The 24,982-nt window shown below is 41.8% G+C and overlaps 1 pseudogene; it reads right to left on the reverse strand.

The window, feature by feature from the left end:
• Positions 1-2,793: 2,793 nt before the first annotated feature.
• LOC139187177 (RNA polymerase II subunit A C-terminal domain phosphatase SSU72 like protein 3-like) lies at positions 2,794-3,536 on the reverse strand (annotated as a pseudogene).
• Positions 3,537-24,982: the final 21,446 nt, after the last annotated feature.

The following is a 24,982-nucleotide window of genomic DNA, read 5'->3' on the forward strand; positions in this document are numbered from 1 at the left end:
AATTCAACCAACAGCTTTTCTGCATGTGGATTTTCTGGCAAAATAAGTTCACCTGGACAAATCATTTCTCTTTCTTTCAAAGGGCTCCTAAATCTCCCTACTTCAATTTTGTGGTCCCATCATTGGAAAAGATGATCTCAGCCGACTCCTACTCCCTCTCCATTCCTGACCGTGACTCTCCATCCTCAGATGAGAGATTGATCTTGAATAACACTGACTCTACCAGGAAAGAAAACCGTCATCTCCTTACCACTGCCCCCTTCAGATATAGATGCACATGCTCACATGTGGGGAAAGACAGAAATTGAGAGTGCTTCTATATCCATCCCTCTCTCTTCTCTTCATCAAGTCTTTTCAACTCCAGCACCTGCCTCTGCTCCCACAGCTTCTCCCCCTATGCAGAGCCACCTCCCTACTGCTCAGTGCACTCCTGTCCTCAGGATGTCCTGTACTCCCTGATCCCTCCAGAACCATGGCACTCCATGCCACCTACACGGATAACAAAGTCCGCACTTACTTTCTGATAGTGAGTAAACTACTTCACCATCCCAACTACCTCTCCTTTATTTTCTCCTGTGAGTCATATAGGACTTGGTGGCACAGCTGTTCAGAACCAAGAATGTTTCACTGCCGAGCAATGAGGATCCATTTTCAGAGGAACACAAAACACAAAACAACAAATGTTTGAAGCAAGAAGTAAATTCTCAAGAGAAAAGAATGCTTTTCTACATGGGATTTATAGGCTTTGAAAAAAAGGAAATCAAGACACCCAGTTGGTAAGATCCATCCCCTACCATAAATGAGAAGACACATTTTCTATTTTTTTCTTTTTATATAAATTTATTTATTTTAATTGCAAGTTAATTACTTTACAATTTTGCATTGGTTTTGCCATACATCAACATGAATCCACAACAGTATACACATGTTCCCCATCCAGAACCCCCCCTTCCACCTCCCTCCCCATACCATCCCTCTGCATCATCCCAGTGCACCAGGCCCAAGCATCCAGTATCATGCATCGAACCTGGACTGGTGATTCGTTTCATATATAATATTATACATGTTTCAATGCCATTCTCCCAAATCATCCCACCGTCTCCCTCTCCCACAGAGTCCAAAAGACTGTTCTATACATCTGTGTCTCTTTTGCACTCTTGAATACAGGGTTATCGTTACCATCTTTCTAAATTCCATATATATGCATTAGTATACTGTATTGGTGTTTTTCTTTCTGGCTTACTTCACTCTGTATAATAGGCTCCAGTTTCATCCACCTCATTAGAACTGATTCAAATGTATTCTTTTTAATGGCTGAGTAATACTCCATTGTGTATATGTGCCACAGCTTTCTTATCCATTCATCTGCTGATGGACATCTAGGTTGCTTCCATAACCTGGCTATTATAAACAGTGCTGCGATGAACATTGGGGTACACGTGTCTCTTTCAATTCTGGTTTCAGTGTGTATGCTCAGCAGTGGGATTGCTGGATCATAAGGCAGTTCTATTTCTAGTTTTTTAAGGAATCTCCACACTGTTCTCCATAGTGGCTGTACTAATTTGCATTCCCACCAACAGTGTAAGAGGGTTCCCTTTTCTCCACACCCTCTCCAGCATTTATTGCTTGTAGACTTTTGGATCGCAGCCATTCTGACTGGCGTGAAATGGTACCTCATTGTGGTTTTGATTTGCATTTCTCTGATAAGGAGTGATGTTGAGCATCTTTTCATGTGTTTGTTAGCCATCTGTATGTCTTCTTTGGAGAAATGTCTATTTAGTTCCTTGGCCCATTTTTTGATTGGGTTGTTTATTTTTCTGGAATTGAGCTGCAGGAGTTGCTTGTATATTTTTGAGATTAGTTGTTTATTAGTTGCTTCATTTGCTATTATTTTCTCCCATTCTAAAGGCTGTCTTTTCACCTTGTTTAGAGTTTCCTTTCTTGTGCAGAAGCTTTTAAGTTTAATTAGGTCCCATTTGTTTATTTTTGCTTTTATTTCCAATATTCTGGGAAGTGTGTCATAGAGGATACCTTTTCTTAAATTAAAGAGTATTATTTTGATTTATTTCATTTTGTTTTGTTTAAATAAGCTACATAGTTCAACAAATAGGGCTTGGATTTTAGTAATAAATGCGACCATGGAATACACCAATTTATAATTTTGTTTCATAAATACGCTATTGGATTAAACAAATCATGCTTGGATTTTCCCCAAAAAAGCTACACATGATCTACCCTGAGTTTCTAATAAAGCAGGCATTCATCAAAGACATACATTCTAAAAACAAAAATATTTCCAATTCAATATAATTTCCACTCAATGTATTCCTATCCCACTTACACCACGCCAAAAGGACAGAAGGAAATTAGTATCCATATAGATCAATAAAATAGACATTGTTCCTTTTTCTCAGAATATCCTTCAATGCATTGCTTGTCCTGGGCTCTGTGATCAGCCTTGATAGTCCATCCAGAAAAGAGAGTCCTCGAGATTAACCTCCTTGCAGAACCCTGTGAGCACTGAGTTCTTCCTTCCAGGTCCAGTTCCACACTGTCGTTCCCCACATTGGAAGGGTTCGCATGTCTACCAGTGTTCCATGTTCCCCGTGCCGTGTGATGCTCTCCTCCTCCACCTCCTTCACTGGGTGGGGTGTACCTGACAACAGATCATACAGAGATGGCCTTTAGCAGAAACGGCTTTGAAGAAGCCTCTCCCAGAAAATACCCAGCAGCTCAAGAGTCCAGGCACGGGTTCTTACCAACAAAGGAGCTGAAACCAGCCAAGATGCTTCCTCAGTAGAAGCAGACCGTGTGCAGAAAGCTCCTTCCTGTTTTCTCCTTCGCTGCCTGGAGCAGCTCGGCCAGACGACTTTGCGTGTCATCTGCCTGCTGGAGACCCTGGCAGAGCTCACAGATGATCGAGGCTCCAAGGCTGGCTGCCTCCAGGGTGTCGTCTATGTCCACGTTGACGACCAGCACAGGCTGCCAGGTCTCCTGATCCCTGGCACACAGGTCGGCTACCACCCAGTTATAGGCCCTCTGCCCACAGGTGAAGATGACGTCAAAGGGATCTGGGCACTCTTGAAACCTTTCTGGGCCAGGCTTGATTCTCTCATTTCTTTTCAGGATGTGTAAGACTCCATTCCTTTTGTAGTGCTTTTGGTCTTTAGAGGAGAGGTCGCTGTGCATCTTCTTGTAGGACGTGGAGAAGTCGTAGAGCACGGGTGGCTTGCGTGCCCCTCCTGGGAGCCTCACGTGGGATCCGGCTCCAAAAAGACCTGACATGGAACCCATTCTTGCTGAGGACATGGTGGGCTTCCATGCTCCTGTTGACATTGCTCATGCAGACCACGGCCACCCTGAGTGGGGAGGAGGGCATGGCTGCAGCCTTTTGGGACTCTAGCTGGACAGAAGGACTTCAGGGTCTGAGGGGGACTCTGAAGGCCAGAGAGATGACCGGCTGGGTCCAGTTTTGAAATGAGCATTTGAATCAGAGAAGAGAGAAGGCCTTTATATGGGGGCATGGGCCCAAGGTGGGCGGAGACCTCTTGACTGGTGATTGGCTTAACTCTTGAGTGATTGGATTTAGACAGTGGACCCAATGGGGTGACCAGGACAACCCAGTGATCCAATCACCCAATTCAACTGCCAGTAGGTGTCCATCTGGCTCCCTTGCCACCCCAGAGTCCTTTGCCAGGTACAGTTAACCCTGTACGTGCCTGTGTGTATGAGGCTAAGATTGGCTCAATCACCTGAATATCTGCTCTCCACCCTGGCCTCCTCCCATGTGGGAGTGTTTTATAGTCTCCGCTTTGTCCTCTGGGTCACATTTGCAAGAGGCTACTAAGCATTTTAGACTTGTCCAGACTACTTTCAGGTTTGTCATCCATCTCTCTAGTGACCTGAGAACATGCATGTGGAAAGTATGTTTGAAGTTTTCAAACTTACAGTTAATTCATTATACATAGAATTGCAATAGTTTTTTCACATTTATTTCCCTCAGTTGATAATCTAGAATTGTAATTTTGTTAAATTACAGCAGAAACACATAATTTTGGCCACAAATAAGAAGATTCACCAGTGTTCAAAGCAACTGTTTGGAAAACATCCCTCCTGTTAGTGTGGCAGGAGTTTCAAGAACACACACATCCTGCATTTGATTTTCTTCAATTCATGATGCTTCTCCAGGGACTCAAGTCACCTCCATGGCTTTCCCATGTTTTCAAGTACTGCTGCTGCTGCTGCTAAGTCGCTTCAGTCATGTCCGACTCTGTGCCACCCCATGGACGGCAGCCCACCAGGCTCCCCCATCCCTGGGATTCTCCAGGCAAGAACACTGGAGTGGGTTGCCATTTCATTCTCCAATGCATGAAAGTGAAAAGTGAAAGGGAAGTCGCTCAATCGTGTCCAACTCTAGTGACCCCATGGACTGCAGCCAACCAGGCTCCTCCATCCATGGGATTTTCCAGGCAAAAGTACTGGAGTGGGGTGCCATTGCCTTCTCCAGTTTTCAAGTACAGCTCTGTCCAAACACTCTATAATGAAATACAGTAATTTTCATTTCCATTTCTTTTGTCAATTTACAGAGTTTACCTAGCCAGGATATAGACTTAAAAATTATGAACCATACACCAAACAATAAGGAGAGACAGTCTTATTCCTTCAAAATGGTTCAGGAGTAACACCCATTTAGAAACTCACAGATTTTTGTCTCTGTGCCTCTGTCAATTGTAGTAATTGTCACATTGAAGGAGTCCTACCTCAGTGAACACACTTGATCTTCTCCAAGTATGAATCCCAAAGCCAGGACATTAACATTGACCCAGAATGATGGGTAAGGTAACTTTGGACCCCAGGCCACCAAATCGGAAAATCTGGGAGTGAAGCCCAGAGATCTGGGATGTACAAAGCCCGTCAGATGATCACAATGTACACCAAGGTGTGAGAACAACTGATCCAAAGCAGGGGTTTCTGAGCCTCGATTGGACTTGGAAGCTGTGAGAATTTGTTCAAAACAGGGCATCAAGAATACAAGGGAAGCAGGACATTCAAAAGAGAAAAATCTTGTCAAAGAAACACGAGGCATAAATGAAAAGGTAGTCAGAAGGTACATACAGCATGAAATTGTATTAGAGTAGTGACACAAACCTGAAGGGGTCTAACAAACCTTGTATAGCAAGATCTTGGGCTCAAAGTGAAACAGAACAGGACCCTATGGTCTTTCCCCACTATGTCCTCGGCCTGCCTTTGTCTGTGAAAAAAAATTAGCTAAAAGATAAGCTTAATCAATGAAGCAAGAGAATGCAGAAATAAAGGAGAACAAACCATCTAACAAAACTAAATAATAATAGTTGAATCATTAAGTATTAAAACATCTACTTCTGCTTCATTAACTACAAATAAAGCCTTTGACTGTGTGGATCACAACAAACTGTGGAAAATTCCTAAAGAGATGGGAATACCAGACAGTTACTGCCTCCTGAGAAACCTCTATGCAGGTCAAGAAGCAACAGTTAGAGCCAGACATGGAACAACAGACTGGTTCCAATTTGGGAAAGGAGTATGTCAAGACTGTATAGTGTCACCCTGCTTATTTAGCTTCTGTGAAGAGTACATCATGCGAAATGCCAAACTGGATGAAACACAAGATGGAATCAAGGTTGCCTGGAGAAATATCAATACCCCCAGATATGCTGATGACACCACCCTTATGGCAGAAAGCAAAGAGGAATTAAAGAGCCTCTTGAGGAAGGTAAAAGAGGAGAGGGGAAAAGCTGGCTTAAAACTCAATATTCAGAAAACTATGATCATGGCATCCAGTTCCATCACTCCATGGCAAATAGATGGGGAAACAATGGAAATAGTGAGAGCCTTTATTTTCTTGGGCTCCAAAATCACTGCAGATGGTGACTTCAGCCATGAAATTAAAAGACACCTACTCCTTGGAAGAAAAGCTATGACTAACCTATACAGCATATCAAAAAGCAGAGACATTACTTTGCCAACAAAGGTCCATCTACTCAAAGCTATGGTTTTTTCAATAGTCATGTATGGATGTGAGAATTGAACTATAAAGAAAGCTGAATGCTGAAGAATTGATGCTTTTGAACTGTGGTGTTGGAGAAAACTCTTGAGAATCCCTTGGACTGCAAGGAGATCCAACCAGTCCATCCTAAAGGAAATCAGTCCTGAATATTCATTGGAAGGACTGATGCTGAAGCTGAAACTCCAGTACTTTGGCCACCTCATGCGAAGAGCTGACTCATTTGAAAAGAACCTGATGCTGGGAAAGATTGAGGGCAGGAGGAAAAGTGGACAGAGGATGAGATGGTTGGATGGCATCACCAATTCAATGAACATAGGTTTGGGTGGACTCCGGGAGTTGGTGATGGACAGGGAGGCCTCGCGTGCTGCCGTTCATGGGGTCTCAAAGAGTCGGACATGACTGAGTGACTGAACTGAACTGAACTTTGAGAAACTACACAGGAATTCATCATATATATCTTCCTTTGGAGCTCCGAAAAATCTACTTCAAACCTTGGAAAGCCCAGGTTTTCAACTTTAACCATAATTTCTTGTTCAACCTCCTAAGTTGAAGGACAGTCAGAGAGTTGAAAGAAAAGCTCACATGTTAGGATGTCATCCAGTATAGAGCTGGAATATTGCAGTGAGTAGAAATACAAGAAAATCATTGTTTTCTTGCAATAAAAACATTTCCCTACTTGTTTGAGGCCCCAAATGCAGAATTTCTGAAACAACATAGATATACCAATGGATGCACCAGCATACCAACATTTAATTTTTTTTTCTAATTTTTCCTTCCACATTAAACACTGTCATTTTGTACAAGGAATTAATCTAAATTGACCACAAGTATTCAGAATTATTTTTTTCTGTCAGCTTTCTCCTCAGCTTCCTGAGTTCCAAACACTCTTATCCCTGAAAAGATCCTTGAGACACTAAAATGGGTTCTAGGCCATAGTTCAGATTTTAACCTCAGAAATAAGCCCAGATCTGGCTGGAAGACAGTCTTGAAGTAAAAGAATGAGGAACAGTAGCCATTGTATGTTACTACTGTTCATGGTCCCTCAGATCTGAATGATAAGCAGCCACCTGAAAAAACAACGTCTTTGGGCATGAGAAGGCTTGGGTTTCCTCTACCTGAATCTATGTTTCCCAAAGGGAAAAGAGGGGGGAGTATAAATTAGGAGTATGGGATTAACAGATACAAACTACTATACAGAAAATAGATAAGCAACAAAAATTTAATATATGCCCCTGCTGCTGCTGCTGCTAAGTCGCTTCAGTCGTGTCCGACTCTGTGCGACCCCAGAGATGGCAGCCCACCAGGCTCCGCCATCTTTGGGATTCCCCAGGCAAGAACACTGGAATGGGTTGCCATTTCCTTCTCCAGTGCATGAAAGTGAAAAGTGAAAGTGAAGTCGCTCAGTCATGTCTGACTCCTAGCGACCCCATGGACTGCAGCCTACCAGGTTCCTCCGTCCAGGGGATTTTCTGGGCAAGAGTACTGGAGTGGGGTGCCATTGCCTTCTCCGAGTGTATGCCACAGGGAACTATATTCAATAACTTGAAATAACCCAAAACAGAAAATAATCTGGAAACATGTATTTGTATGTATACAACTGCATCACTTTGCTGTACACCTGAAAACTTACACAATATTGTACATCAACCAGACTTCGAATTTTTAAAGCTTTTTTTTTTCCCTATAGCCAGTAAGTTTTGAATGTTATAAGTGTCTTTATTATTACTTTTTTTTTTTCAATTTTTCAAAGTCTATTCTGGAAAAAGTACATTGCCCTCACAATCCTTATATCTTTCTGTAATTACTCCTACAAAAAAATCCATATTCTCCAAACACTTTTTTATGTGAAGTCAGTAGACACTCTCTTGTATTAGTATTTCTGTGGCTGAATAGTTTATGTCCAAATTACTTCAAGAACACAGACCACAGTTTATGCCTCATGTACTTTGGGACATCAGTGAACTGAAATTTTTTAAAGCTACACGTGTTCATGTGAATTCTTTGAATTTCTTACAGAAAGTTTTGTAGTGCAGTTGTTTGACTTTTCACAGTTAATAGTTGACTCAAGATAAGGGTCCAATTTTATGTTTTTGGATGTTGATATCCAGTCTTCGCAAAACTATTGAAGACAGACTATCCTTTCCCCATTGTGTGTTCTTAGCACCCTTGTTAAAGATGAGTACCTGCCAGTGCCATACTGTAGCTTTCTATATATTTTGAAATCAGGAAGTGTTATGTCTCCAGTTGTGTTCTTCTCATGCAGTATTGTTTGGCTATTCAGGGTCTTTTCAGGTTCCATATGAATTTTAGGATTATTTTTCTATTTCTATTTAAAATGGCTATAGAAAAATCTCAAACAAATAATCATACATCTACTTCAAGTAGAGAATAATAACAAATAAAGCCTACAGTTATCAGAAGGAAAGAAATCATAAAAATCAGAAGCAAAATACATGAAATAGAAATTTAAAACAAACAATAGAAAAAATCAATAAACTTAAAGATGGTTCTTTGAGAAAATAAATAAAACTGATAAATCTTTAGCCAGATCCATCAAGGAAAAAAAGGGGGAGAGGGCTCAAATCAATAAGAGTGGAAAATAAAAATGAGGAAGTTACAATCTACATCACAGAAATACAAAGAACCAAAAGAGACTACTACAAACCACTATATGCCAATAAAATGGACAACCTAGAAGAAATGGACACATTCTTAAAAAGGTACAATTTATTTATTTAAAAATAAAATAAAATTTTTAAAAAAAAAAAAAAAAAAAAAAAAGGTACAATCTCCCAAGACTGAACCAGGAAGAAATAGAATATGTGAAGAGACCGATTATAAGTACTACAATTGAGTCTGCAATTTAAAAATTCCCAACAAACAGAAGTCCAGGACCAGAAGGATTCACAGGCAAATTCTATCAAACATTTAAATAAGAGTTAGCACCTATTCTTCTTAAACTATTCCAAAAAATTGCAGAGGAAGAAACACTTCCAAACTCAGTCTACGAGGACACCATCATCCCGATACCAAATCCAGACAAAGATATCATAAAAACAAATAAAATTACAGGCCAGTATCACTGATGAACATAAATGCAAAAATCCTCAACAAAATACTATCAAAATCAATCAAGCGAGCAAAACATTAAAAAGATCATACAAAAAGGGAACCCTCTTACACTGTTGGTGGGAATGCAAACTAGTACAGCCACTATGGAGAACAGTGTGGAGATGCTTTAAAAAACTGGAAATAGAACTACCATATGACCCAGCAATCCCTCTGCTGGGCATACACACTGAAGAAACCAGAATTGAAAGAGACACGTGTACCCCAATATTCATCGCAGCACTGTTTATAATAGCCAGGACATGGAAGCAACCTAGGTGTCCATCAGCAGATGAATGGATAAGAAAGCTGTGGTACATATACACAATGGAGTATTACTCAGCCATTAAAAAAATACATTTGAATCAGTTCTAATGAGGTGGATGAAACTGGAGCCTATTACACAGAATGAAAGAAGCCAGAAAGAACAACACAAATACAGCATACTAATGCATATATATGGAATTTAGAAAGATGGTAATGATAACCCTGTATGCAAGACAGCAAAGGAGACACAGATGTATAGAACAGCTTTTGGACTCTGTGGGAGAGGGAGAGGGTGGGATGATTTGGGAGAATGGCATTGAAACATGTATAATATCATATATGAAACGAATCACCAGTCCAGGTTCAATGCAGGATACAGGATGCTCGGGGCTGGTGCACTGGGATGATGCAGAGGGATGGTACGGGGAGGGAGGTGGGAGGGGGGTTCAGGATAGGGAACACGTGTACACCCATGACGAATTCATGTTGATGTATGGAAAACCAATACATTATTGTAAAGTAATTAGCCTCCAATTAAAATAAATAAATTTATATTTTAAAAAATGAAATAAAAGTAATTATGCTCCATTGCTGTCTCGTACACCAGGTTATCGTTACCATCTTTCTAAATTCCATATATATGCGTTAGTATGCTGTATTTATGTTTTTCCTTCTGGCTTACTTCACTCTGTATAATAGGCTCCAGTTTCATCCACCTCATTAGAACTGATTCAAATGTATTCTTTTTAATGGCTGAGTAATACTCCATTGTGTATATGTACCATAGCTTTCTTATCCATTCATCTGCTGATGGACATCTAGGTTGCTTCCATGTCCTGGCTATTATAAACAGTGCTGCGATGAACAACAACAAAAAAAAAAGCATAAATTCTTTGGCGCTCAGCTTTCTTTATAGTCCAACTCTCACATCCATACATAACTACTGGGAAAACCAAAGCCTTGGCTAGACGGACCTTTGTTGGCAAAGTAATGTCTCTACTTTTTAAAATTCTGTCTAGGTTGGTCATAACTTTTCTTCCAAGGAGTAAGCATTTTTTAATTTCATGGCTGCAGTCACCATCTGCAGTGATTTGGGAGCCCCAAAAAATAAAGTCTGCCACTGTTTCCACTGAAATAAATAAATAAATAAAAAGATCATACACTATGATCAAGTAGAACTTATTCCAGGGATAAACATAGGCAGAAGACTCTGTGATATAAATCTCAGCAATATTTTTTTGAATCCATCGCCTAGAGTAATGAAAATGAAAGCAAAAATAAATAAATGGGACCTAACTAAGCTCAAAACCTTCTTCACAGCAAAGAAAACCATAAATAAAACAAAAAGACAACCCACACAATGGGAGAAAATATTTGCAAATGAAGTTACCCACAAGGGATTAACCTCTAAAACATAAAAACAGCTCATACAGCTCAATATGAAAAAAAATAAATCAAACAATGGGCAAAAGGTCTAAATAAACATTTCTCCAAAGAAGACATACAGGTGACCCCAAAGCACATGAAAAGATGCTCAATATTGCTGATTATTAGAGAAATGCAAATCAAAACTACAATGAGGTATCACCTTACATCAGTCAGAATGACCATCCTCAAAAAGTCTACAAACAGTAAATGCTGGAAAGAGTGTGGAGGAAAGGGAACCCTCCTACACTGTTGGCAGGAATGTAAATAGGTACAGCCACTATGGAGAACAGTATGGAGATTCCTAAAGAAACTAAGAATAGAGCTACCACATGACCCAGCCAGCCCACTCCTGTGCATATATCCAGAGAAAACCGTAATCTGAAAGGATACATGCACCCCAGTGTTTATTGCAGTACTGTTTACAATAGTCAAGATGTGGAAGCAACCTAAATGTCCATCAACAGAGGACTGGATAAAGAAGACGGGACATATATACCATGGAATATTACTCAGACATAAAAAGGTGAAATAATGCCATTTGTAACAACATGAATGGACCTAGAGATTATGATACTAAGTGAAGTAAGTCGAAGACAAATATCATGTAATACTGCTTATATATGGGATCTAAAAAAGGAATACAGATAAATTTGTTTGAAAAAACTGACATAGATTCACAGACATAGAAAACAAACATGATTACAAGGCGGGGGAAGGAATAAATGAGAAGTTTGGGGTTAAAATATACACAGTGCTATATATAAAACAAATAATCAATAAGGACCTACTATATAGCACAGGAAAATATACTCAATATCTTGTAATCACCCATAAAGAAAGAGAATGTTAAATAAATAAATAAATAAATAAGGATGTATATGTTGTTGTTGTTAAGTTGCTAAGTCATGCCTGACTCCTTTGCAGGCCCATTGGACTGTAGCCCAACAGGCTCCTCTGTCCATGGGATTTTCCAGGCAAGAATACTGGAGTGGGTTGCCATTTCCTTCTCCAGGGGATCTTGCCGACCCAGGGATCGAACCTGTATCTCTTGCATCGGCAGGCAGATTCTTTACCACTGAGCCACCAGTGAAGCTCAGTACAAGTGAGCAAGATCCTTTCTCTATAGTTTATTTTCTCTAATATGTAATTTTCATAAATGCAGTTTCCTACTATAAGCATCCATATAATCTTTGAATCCTAGTATGAAGGGTTACATTTCACAATGAATGCATTTTTTAATTTAATAAAAATTTATTACAAGAAAACTTCTTGCAAAAGGATTAATTTGGGAATCAATTTTATGATGACAAGGGAGAGAATATGCATGTATCTAATATAAATGGAACTTTGTCCCACTCCCACCTCAATAATGTTATAGTTGTTTTTGTGCCTGCAGGCTCAGTAGCACAGTTGTGTCCGACTCTTTTCAACCCACTGGACTACCAGGAGTCTGCCAGGCTCCTCTGTCCATGGGATTCTCCAGGCAAGAATACTGGAGTGGGTTGTCATGCCCTCCTTCATGGGATCATCCCAATCCAGGGGTTGAATATGAGTCTCCTATGGCACCTGCATTACAAGCAGATTCGTTATCAGTGAGCCACCAGGGAAGCCCATAGCTGTTTTTATGACTTTTTAAATAATCTGTAACTCTCTGTCACAAAAAAAGGATAAGTTTTCCCAGAGGACTGAATTTCAAATCTGCTTATGTTACTATCTCTCCTTTTCATGCTTTTCATAAAATATTATTTTATTTTGTATTCTCCATCTTGAATTGAATTTTTAACCAAGGATGTATTAAAGTGTTTGGGGCTCATCAGTTTTCAGCATCCAGTTGGTGCCTTGAAAGGGAGAAGCTTAAAAGGAATAAATATGGGGGCTGTGTGTTGGTCTCCCTCTGGGGCCCCTGAAGTGAATGTGAGCACTGCAGATACTGGCAAAGGCTCCACATGCAATGGGACCTGTGCTTTGGTGAGGCATGACCATCACAGCCAAGGCCCTGGGACCAGCGAGTCCAGAAAATGTGTTCTCCAAGCACTGTCTGTTCTTTCCAATTTTCCCCCTCTTCAGGGTGCTCTCATGAACAATTTTTTGAAGATCACACCCCACCACCACCTCCATTCTGAGACTAGAGGACTTCTTGGCAATTGGTCAATTCTATTGGTGGGCGGGGGTGGGCGGAGGGGGTGGGCGGGGTGCAGCTGGCATCATGGGGCTGCAGAAGTTATCAGTGAGAGGCCCTGAGGGGGAAATGAAAGGAGCCCTTCACTGAACCGAAATTTGTGCCACCGAGATGATCTTTCAAAGAACAGGAGGTTGTTTCACCACATGAGATGGATACAGTTCCTAAGTGATATTTATTGAGCTTCTATGACAGTGACTTACATAGGCATGCCTGCAGAGAGCTCAAGAGACTGAGCTTTGAAGCACACAGTTTTCTTACAGTATACATTGAATTTGTTTAAGAAACTATTTGATTTCCACCAGCAACTATTCTAATCACTTTACAAATGTGATTCACTTGACAAAAATTAATTTAGCCCATGCTGTGATCAAAACACTATTCTAAGCATTTTGGAGGTTATCAGTGGAAACGGGGCATTTTGGGGGAAAAAAATCCTGCCTTTGTGATGCTTATCATGTTGACAGAGGAATAAACAATAAAACAAAAATAAGCAACTTGTGTCAAGTGTTCGAAGATAATAAGAGCTATGGAAATAGAATAGAGGGTAAGAGGATTGGGGATATTAAATAAGGGTCATCACATTAACAAATTCAAAAATAAAAACCATATGATTATCTCAATAGATGCAGAGAAATCCTTTGACAAAATTCAACATCCATTTATGATAAAAACTCTCCAGAAAGCAGGAATAGAAGGAACATACCTCAACATAATAAAAGCTATATATGACAAACCCACAGCAAACATTATCCTCAATGGTGAAAAATTGAAAGCATTTCTCCTAAAGTCAGGAACAAGACAAGGGTGCCCACTTTCACCATTACTATTCAACATAGTTTTGGAAGTTTTGGCCACAGCAATCAGAGCAGAAAAAGAAATAAAAGGAATCCAAACTGGAAAAGAAGAAGTAAAACTCTCACTGTTTGCAGATGACATGATCCTCTACATAGAAAACCCTAAAGACCACCAGAAAATTACTAGAACTAATCAATGATTATAGTAAAGTTGCAGGATATAAAATCAATACACAGAAACCCCTTGCATTCCTATACACTAATAATGATAAAATAGAGAAATTAAGGAAACAATTCCATTCACCATTGCAAACGAATAAAATACTTAGGAATATATCTACCTAAAGAAACTTAAGACCTATAAATAGAAAACTATAAAACACTGGTGAAAGAAATCAAAGAGGACACTAATAGATGGAGAAATATACCATGTTCATGGATTGGAAGAATCAATATAGTGAAAATGAGTATACTACCCAAAGCAATTTATAGATTCAGTGCAATCCCTGTCAAGCTACCAGTGGTATTCTTCACAGAGCTAGAACAAATAATTTCACAATTTGTATGGAAATACAAAAAACCTCGAATAGCCAAAGCAATCTTGAGAAAGAAGAATGGAACTGGAGGAATCAACCTGCCTGACTTCAGGCTCTACTACAAATCCACAGTCATCAAGACAGTATGATACTGGCACAAAGACAGAAATATAGATCAATGGAACAAAATAGAAAGCCCAGAGATAAATCCATGCACCTATGGACACCTTATCTTTGACAAAGGAGGCAAGAATATACAATGGATTAAAGTCAATCTCTTTAACAAGTGGTAGTGGGAAAACTGGTCAACCACTTTAAAAGAATGAAACTAGAACACTTTCTAACACCATACACAAAAATAAACTCAAAATGGATTAAAGATCTAAACGTAAGACCAGAAACTATAAAACTCCTAGAGGAGAACATAGGCAAAACACTCTCTGACATACATCACAGCAGGATCCTCTATGACCCACCTCCCAGAATATTGGAAATAAAAGCAAAAATAAACAAATGGGACCTAATTAAACTTAAAACCTTCTGCACAACAAAGGAAAACTATAAGCAAGGTGAAAAGACAGCCTTCAGAATGGGAGAAAATAATAGCAAATGAAGCAACTGACAAACAACTAATCTCAAAAATATACAAGCAACTCCTACAGCTCAATTCCAGAAAAATAAGTGACCCGATCAAAAAATGGGCCAATGGCCCATTTTGAGATTAGTTGTTTGTCAGTTGCTTCAAATCTACCTAATTCTGTGTCCAAAAATTTTTGAAGTCATAAAATAAGAGTCTTCTTGTGAAAGTGAGGAAGGTAGGAAGGAAGAAGTAAGAGAGGGAAGGTGGGAGGGAGAAAGGAAAGAAAAAATTTAAAGCATAGAGCACCTCTGATAAATGTTTGTTTATAACAAACAATAGAAATAATGTAGAAAATTTCTGAAAATTTTCTTAAATTGTTTTTAGCAAAATGCCCAAGAAGTGGTATTTGAAGAGAAAAGGATTTTTGCTTTACATTTTATACCCTTCTATTCCATTTTTTTCTTTTAAATAGACATGTAAACATATAATTTTTAAAAGCTAACTTATTTTTTAAAAATGGGCCAAAGAACTAAATAGACATTTCTCCAAAGAAGACATACAGATGGCTAACAAACACATGAAAAGATGCTCAACATCACTCATTATCAGAGAAATGCAAATCAAAACCATTATGAGGTACCATTTCACACCAGTCAGAATGGCTGCAATCCAAAAGTCTACAAGCAATAAATGCTGGAGAGGGTGTGGAGAAAAGGGAACCCTCTTACACTGTTGGTGGGAATGCAAACTAGTACAGCCACTATGGAGAACAGTGTGGAGATTCCTTAAAAAACTAGAAATAGAACTGCCTTATGATCCAGCAATCCCACTGCTGGGCATACACACTGAGGAAACCAGAAGGGAAAGAGACACGTGTACCCCAATGTTCATTGCAGCACTGTTTATAATAGCCAGGACATGGAAGCAACCTAGATGTCCATCAGCAGATGAATGGATAAGAAAGCAGTGGTATATATACACAATAGAGTATTACTCAGCCATTAAAAAGAATACATTTGAATCAGTTCTAACGAGGTGGATGAAACTGGAGCCTATTATACAGAGTGAAGTAAGCCAGAAAGAAAAATACCAATACAGTATACTAACGCGTATATATGGAATTTAGAAAGATGGTAACAATAACCCTGTATACGAGACAGCAAAAGAGACACTGATGTATAGAACAGTCTTTTGGACTCTGTGGAAGAGGGAGAGGGTGGTATGATTTGGGAGAATGGCATTTAAACATGTATAATATCTTATATGAAACGAGTCACCAGTCCAGGTTCAATGCACAGTACTGGATGCTTGGGGCTGGTGCACTGGGACGACCCAGAGGGATGGTATGGGGAGGGAGGAGGGAAGAGGGTTCAGAATGGGGAACACATGTATACCTGTGGCGGATTCATTTTGATATATGGCAAAACCAATACAATATTGTAAAGTTAAAAAATAAAATAAAATTTAAAAAATAAATAAATAAGGGTCAGAGTCAATATCCTGAGAATATGAGATTTAAGGTAAGACTAGAGGGAAGAGAGAGAGCCAAGTCGGTCCTGGGGAACATAGTTTCAGGAAGAAAGACCAGTCATACCAACTGTCTTGGGGAGAAATCATCTCTGAATTATTCAAAAACCAGCAAGGAGGGGACTTCCCTGGTGGTCCAGTGGTTAAGACCTCCCCCTCTAATACCAGGAACACAGGTTTGATCCCTGGTCAAGAAGCTAAGATCCCATTTATCTCCTGGCCAAAAAACAAAACATAAAACATAAGCAATGTTGTAACAAAATCAATAAAGACTTCTAAAGAGAGAGAGAGAGAGCAGGGAGGCAGTTGTAGCTGTTAGAGTAAGCAAGGGTGAGGGTTACATAATCTTTCTAAATTGCATCTCCAGACCATCCACGGGTGAAACAGTGAAGAGTGCACCCACAGGCTTCATCCCTCACTGCTCAGAGGTTTACTGCATGGGGCATGAAAGTTTTGCATTGCAGGTTGTTTATATACAAGCACCAAAGGCAGTCCTTGTATAACCTCAGATATGCAGATGACACCATCCTTATGGCAGAAAGTGAAGAAGAACTAAAGAGCATTTTGAAGAAAGTGAAAGAGGAGAGTGAGACAGTTGGCTTAAAACTCAACATTCAGAAAACTAGGATCATGGTATCTGGTCCCATCACTTGGTGGCAAATAGATGGGAAACAGTGGAAACAGTGACAGACTTTATTTCTTTGGGCTCCAAAATCACTGCAGTTGATGACTACAGCCATGAAATTAAAAGATGCTTACTCCTTGGAAGAAAAGTTATGACCAACTTAGACAGCATACCAAAAAGCAGAGACATTACTTTGCCAACAAAGGTCCATCAACTCAAAGCTATGGTTTTTTCAATAGTCATGTATGGATGTGAGAGTTAGCCTATAAAGAAAGCTGAGAGCTGAAGAATTGATGTTTTTGAACTGTGGTGTTGAAGAAGACTCTTGAGAGTGCAAGGAGATCCAACAAGTCCATCCTAAAGGAAGTCAGTCCTGAACATTCATTGGAAGGACTGATGCTGAAACTGAAAGTCCAATACTTTGGCCACCTGATGTGAAGAACTGACTCATTGGAAAAGACCCTGATTCTGGGAAAGATTGAAGGCAGGAGAAGAAGTGGATGGACAGAGGATGAGATGGCTGGATGGCATCACCAACTCAATGGACATGGATTTTAGTAAACTCCAGAAGTTGGTGATGGACAGGGAGGCATGGCGTGCTGCAGTCCATGGAGTCTCAAAGAGTCGAACACGACTGAGTAACTGAACTGAACTGAACTGTAAGGGCAGTCCAGCAACAGCCTCAATAAAGAGGCCCCCAGGTGGAACTCAAAGGCTCACAGCACAGGCTGGAGAGGCGCTACCAGGCTGTGTGAAGCTGGACAGAGGTGCCGGCCTCAGCAGCCACTGTCAAAGAAGGTGGAAAAAGAAGTGGATGAGCCAGGAGGATCTGAAATGGTGCATGAAAGATTCCTGGCTCAGTACTCATATTGATTTACACATTCATAAAATTTAATTTCTTGAATAAATGCTTAGCAGGCCTCCTAGCTCTTTTTTATTTCATGTTATATTTCATTGGCCACTATCAAAGTGATATGTGGGGCTTCCTTGGTGGCCCAGTGATTAAGAATCCACCTGCCAGGGGACACGGGTTCAATCCCTGGTCTGGGAAGATTCTGCATGCCTCAGGGTAGCTAAGCCTGTGCACCACAGCAAAAGAAGCCACCTCAATGAGAAACCCAGATGCACTGCAACTAAAGAAAGCCCACACACAGCAATAAAGACCCAGCACAGCCAAAAAATGAATAAATACACGAATAAATTTTTAAAAACTAATATGTGAAAGTATGCTTGGTTTTGAAAAACATACAGAAGTAGAAAAATATTATGGTGTGCTCACTTTTTATGAAAGATAGAAGGGAGAAAAAAAGAAAATGTATTTGCAATCTGCACAAGTGTAAAAAAAAAAAAGGGGGGGGGGGCGTAACCCAGAAACTACTGAGATTGATCTTATCCAGGGAGTGGGTAGAAATGGGTGAAAAGAATAAGATGGTAACACAGGGTAAGAAAGGTGGAAGGGTGACAGTTAGTAGAATGTATGGTTTTATGTTCTTAGAGTTTATGCAAATATTTCACATACTCTAATTTTCAATGAATAAAAATCAAAGAGAAAACGGAGAAACCCTAATGTAGAATACAAATGGGGACAAGTGAACCTAACTTTATTTACAATAAAAGGGACGAAAAAGTAAGTTTTGAACCAACATTTTGCCTTGAAACCTCCAGGTTCTAACAAATACTGGGTTCTAGGTAGTAGATTTTGTTTCAACAGCACAATGAGTAAGCAAGTCTGAAACTACATCCTGTATATTCTGCTGCTGCTGCTGCTGTTAAGTTGCTTCAGTCGTGTCCGACTCTGTGCAACCCCATAGACAGCAGCCCAACAAGGCTTCCCTGTCCCCGGGATTCTCAAGGCAAGAACACTAGAGTGGGTTGCCATTTCCTTCTCCAATGCATGAAAGCGAAGAGTGAAAGTGAAGTCGCTCAGTCGTGTCTGACCCTCAGCGACCCCATGTACTGTAGCCCACCAGGCTCCTCCATCCATGGGATTTTCCAGGCAAGAGTATTGGAGTGGGGTGCCATTGCCTTCTCCGCCTGTATATTCTAGGATTAAGCAAACATGGAAATATATTGTAGATAACTGGAGTCTGATTTTTCACTGTTAGAGAAAGAAAAGACATAAGTGGGAAGAGAGGAGGTTAAAATGAATCTTAGTTGTTTGATTGGACCTGGAGGTATGGACTCCTCTTGTTAAGATGGATAGAGAGAAGATACACAGAAAAATAGATAAGATGATTGATCAATGTGGGTAACTGTGTTTGTGTGTGTATATTTAACTATATATTTGTGTATATAGATAGAGAGAGAGAGTGAAGTCGCTCAGTTGTGTGTGACTCTTTGCAACCCCATGGACTATAGCCTACCAGGGTCCTCCATCCATGGAATTTTCCAAGCAAGAATACTGGAGTGGGTTGCCATTTCCTTCTCCAGAATATATAGAGTTTAAATATATTAATAGATCACATACACATATGTAAACATTAATTTTCTACTAACAAGCAACAGCATTATTTAGAAAAATTCCTTTTTAAAGAGCTTGGGCAGAGAAAGTACAAGATGACCCTGGAATAGCTTGCTATGCCTTAAAGTAGGGAAGTGCTTAGAGAAGGATGGAGCCATGACACAAGGACACAGAAGCCCGCCTAGAGGAGCTCAAACTCAGGGGTAAGACCTGGGCAGATGGGGGGAAGGTGGCTTCCAGAAACCCCTTAGAAGGGGCACAGACCATATGTGATTAACTGTGACATTTCAAAAACAACAGTCCTCCTCCATCTCACTTTCCCACTCTTGGGAGACAAAGGAATGCCCATGGAGCTACTGGGAGGGGAGCCCCTGCCTTCTCTGTCTCCAGGCTGGCAGTGGTGGGAGCAGCCCTGGATTCAGACTGTGGGTATCAACACTGGAAGGAAAAATCAGAGGATATGGACTTCCTTGGTGGTCCAGTGGTTAAGACTCCACACTCCCAATGCAGGGCGCCTGGGTTCAATTCCTGCTTGGGGAACTGGATCTCGTATGCCGCAACTAAAGATCCTGCCCATGGCCACAAAGATCCTGAGTGCTGCAGCTAAGACCCAGCATGGCCAAATAATAATAATAAATACAATGCGTAAGGAAAAAGAAGAGTATGATCTCAGGAAACAAAACACACAGCAGGGAGGGTTTTTGACCACCAGACAGCTCTGGTAAACCCCCAACTCTGGGGCAGCTGATCACATCCATCTCCTTCTTTAACACCTGCCCCATGCTCACAGCACAGACGCTGACCGCTGGCCAGCACCACCAACCCACTCAACTCTGCAGTGCCTGCCTAGATGTGGGGGGAAGGGTGACAAGGTGGGACCACAGCTCGTCCAGATGTTTGTATAAGCAGCAAATCTCCTACCCCACAAACTCGCACACCTCTAGGAGCCCCTGAATCATGGACCTGGGACAGGACTTTTTGCTCCTCTGTTTAGGAACACAGGCCAGGGCAATGCACAGACTTCAGGACTATGGAAGGCAGAGAGTTTTAATTATCTTCCTCTTTGTAGCTCCAATGGGCTTCCCTGGTGGCTTAGATTCTGAAGAGTCTGCCGGCAATGTGGGAGACCTGGGTTTGATCCCTGGGTCGGGAAGATCCACTGGAGAAGGGCATGGCTATCCACTCCACTATTCTGACCTGGATGATCCCATGGACAGAGGAGCTTAGCGGTCTACAGTCCATGAGGTCACAAAGAGTCAGACACAACTGAGTGACTAACACACACACACACACACTCGCAGCATCAATAGGCACATAGCTGGTGTCAGAGGAATCATCAGCTTTCCCAGGTTTCACCTTTGTGTAAGTGAGAACTTAGAGCCAGCATCAGCCAAGATTCCACTGCGCCAGGACCACTGCAGGGTGGCCTCATCCCCAGGTGGGTCCCAAACCTCCCTGTCATCTCATTCACCCACCAAACAAGTCTTATTTAAAGATCTAACCATTTGCTAGAGATTTTGGGTTTCAGTGTAAACCACCGTGAACCAAAGTGCCTCGTGTCTCCCATAGCAATGGGATAGGGACCCACCCCAAACCTGAGCAAGCACACACACACACACACACACACCTACACCGGTAGGGGGAGAGGGGAGTAGAGACGAGGGGAACAGGACGAGTAGGAGCTGAGAGCTGCCTGCAGTGGCTGCAGGACTGCACCTGGACTGTGGCTTTTCAGGGTGACCTCAGTGAGGACTGGGGCCTGAGTTCTGCCCAAGGAGAGCACCAAGGGTCCCCCTTGGACCCACCACCCCCAAGGAAAGGAAGCTTCTCCCAGTGAACAGTTGCATCCTTAGGGTCCCAGCTCCCTCCTTGAGTTGTCAATTCCACACTGCCCCCCACCACCTTCATAAGGGTCCTCTGGACCTTGGCATCTTCCTCTCAGCCTGGATGGCAGCACCTGCCTCAGCCACACCCATTGGCCTCTCAGCAGCTAACCTCAGGCGACAAATACACCACTCTCCTCTTCTGGTGGAGGAGAAGTTCTTCTCAGGTCCTGATGCAGTGGCGGAGCAGGGTGGATGGGAGGAAGTAAGCCCCGGAGTCCACAAATTGATCTGCTGGAACCAGTCCCACCGTGGGAGGCCTGGTAGAAGTGTTAGTGTTAGTCACTCAGTCACGTCCAACTCTTTTTGACCCCATGGACTTTAGCCTACCAGGCTCCTCTGTCCATGGGATCCTCCAGGCAAGAATACTGGAATGGCTAGCCATTCCCTTCTCCAGGGCATCTTCCCAGCCCAAGAATTGAACCCAGGTCTCCTGCATTGCAGGCAGATTCTTTACCTTCTGAGCCACTAGGGCAGCCCTGATGGAATGCAGTCCCGCTGTGGGAGGCCTGGTAGAGGATGGCCCAAATCCTCAGGGCACACCAGAGGAAGAACCCCCACACCACAAAGCCCCCATCAGCCCTGGGGCCAGGCAGACCCACTGAAGGATGGGAGGGTCAGGTTAGGGAGCCAAGGTCATCGCTGAATCATCACAGAATCTGGTTGAAACGGTCTTGGCAGCAGCCTGCTAACAAACCACCCAAGAAGGATTAGCTAGTTCACCAAGTCCTGCAAACTTCAGTTTGCCTCCTTTAGTTTGGGGAAACAGCATTTCCCCAAATTTTGGCACTAAGAATGTGGTGCAGAACCAACTGTTGGGTCAGCTAGCCCACCCCAGCACCACCTTCACCTGTGTCTATGAGTGCCCCTCATCTGGCAGCTTCCCAGCCACTCCCAGCCCCGAATGTCCCATGAGGCCTAAGATCCAGGAGGCCAGCCTGACTGCACTTTCTCACGGACCCTATAGATCAACTGCCAAGCTGCTGCTCTTGTAAGAGAATTTCCCTGTCAGTTTCATATCCACCCAGTGGGCCCCACAGCAGCTGCAGCTTCTTCTCACCCCTCTGATACCTTCTCCGAAAGAAGAGGCCCCATGGACACCCTTAATAGACAGCCACACATGTGCCCCATCAAGACCCTCAGGACACAGGCTCCCACGAAGCCCTGGCTGAGGGCCTAAAGGCAGAGTCAGAACAAATCAGTCAGGAAACCTGGGCCTTCGATCTTACAGCATCACTTCCTCTTTGAGGGGCTTCTGATCATCTGAGAAGTGAAAAGGCAAAGAAGAAAAGGAAAGACATACCCATTTGAATGCAGAGTTCCAAAGAATAGCAAGGAGAGATAAGAAAGCTTTCCTCACATATCAGTGCAAAGAAATAGAGGGAAAAATAGAATGGGAAAGACTACAGATCTCTTCAAGAAAAGTAGAGATATTAAGGGAACATTTCATGCAAAGATGGGCTTGATAAAGGATGGAAATGGTATGGACCTAACAGAAGCAGAAGATATTAAGAAGAGGTGGCAAGAATACACAGAAGAACTGTACAAAAAAGATCTTCATGACCCAGATAATCACGATGGTGTGAACACTCAACTAGAGCCAGACATCCTGGAATGTGAAGTCAAGTGGGCCTTAGGAAGCCTCACCATGAACAAAGCTGGTGGAGGTGATGGAATTCCAGTTGAGCTATTTCAAATCCTGAAAGATGATGCTGTGAATGTGCTGCACTCAATATGCCAGCAAATTTGGAAAACTCAGCAGTGGCCACAGGACTGGAAAAGGTCCGTTTTCATTCCAATCCCAAAGAAAGGCAATGCCAAAGAATGCTCAAACTACTGCACAATTGCAATCATCTCATATGCTAGTAAAATAATGTTCAAAATTTTCCAAGCCAGGCTTCAACAGTATGTGAACCATGAACTTTCAGATGTTCAAGCTGGATTTAGAAAAGGCAGAGGAACCAGAGATCAAATGGCCAACATTCGTTGGATCATCGAAGAACAAAAGAGTTCCAGAAAAACATCTATTTCTGCTTTATTGACAATGCCAAAGCCTTTGACTGAGTGGAGCACAAAAACCTGTGGAAAATTCTTCAAGAGATGGGAATATCAGACCACCTCACCTGCCTCCTGAGAAATCTTCATGCAGGTCAAGAAATCTGTATATAGTTAGAACTGGATATGGAACAACAGACTGGTTCCAAATCAGGAAAGGAGTACGTCCAGGCTGTGTACTGTCAGAGTGCTTATTTAACTTATATGCAGAATACATTGTGTGAAATGCCGGGCTGTATGAAGCACAAGCTGTAATGAATATTGCTGGGAGAAATATCAATCACCTCAGATGTGCAGATGACACCACCCTTATGGCAAAAAGCAAAGAACTAAAGCACCTCTTGATGCAAGTGAAAAAGGAGAGTGAAAAAGTTGGCTTAAAACTCAATATTCAGAAAACGAAGATCATGGCATCCAGGCCCATCACTCCAGGGTAAATAGATGGGGAAAGAGTGGAAACAGTAACAGACTTTATTTGGGGGGCTCCAAAATCACTGCAGATGGTGACTGCAGCCATGAAATTAAAAGACGCTTGCTCCTTGAAAGAAAAGTTATGACCAACCTAGACAGCATATAAAAAGCAGAGACATTACTTTGCCAACAAAGATCTGTCACATCAAAGCTATGGTTTTTCCAATAGTCATGTATGGATGTGAGAGTTGGACCATAAAGCTGAGTGCTGAAGAATTGATGCTTTTGAACTGTGGTATTGGAGAAGACTCTTGAGGATCCCTTGGACAGCAAGGAGATCCCACGAGTCCATCCTAAAGGAAATCAGTCCTGAATATGTATTGGAAGGACTGATGCTGAAGCTGAAACTCCAATCCTTTGGCCAGCTGATGCAAATAACTGATTTATTTGAAAAGACCCTGATAATGGGAAAGATTGAGAGCAGGAGAAGGGGATGACAGAGGATTGAGATGGTTGGATGGCATCACTGACTCAATGGACATGAGTTTGATTAAACTCCGAGAGTTGGTGATGGACAGGGAAGGCTGGCATGCTGCAGTCCATGGGCTCACAAAGAGTCCTACATGACTGAGTGACTGAAATGAACTGAACTGAACTGAACTGAGCATCTGATGAGATAAACTACAAAAGTGCTTTGTGAGGCACTTCCCTGGTGGCCCTGTGGTTAAGAATTCACCTTGCACGGCAGGGGACTCAGGTTCGATCTCTGGTCTAGGATCTAAGATCCCACATGGTGTGGGGCAACTAAACCCAAGCATGGCAACTACCAAAGCTTATGTTCTCTGGAGCCTACACAAAACAACGAGAGAGCCCACGCCCCACAACAAAAGATTCCACCTGAAGTGAGGAAGATCCCATATGCCAAAGATATAGATAAATAAATGTTTAAAAAAAAAAAAAAAAAAAGAAAGTGCTTTGTGAACAGTTAAAGCACCCTGCCAACACCAGGAGAGTTTAAGGGGAAAAATCCAGGAAAGTGACCCGGTGCTGGACTAGCAAGAGAGGTGCTCTGGAGGCCC

This window comes from Bos indicus, chromosome 15 (genome assembly GCF_029378745.1).
Source record: "Bos indicus isolate NIAB-ARS_2022 breed Sahiwal x Tharparkar chromosome 15, NIAB-ARS_B.indTharparkar_mat_pri_1.0, whole genome shotgun sequence".
NCBI lineage: Eukaryota > Metazoa > Chordata > Mammalia > Artiodactyla > Bovidae > Bos > Bos indicus.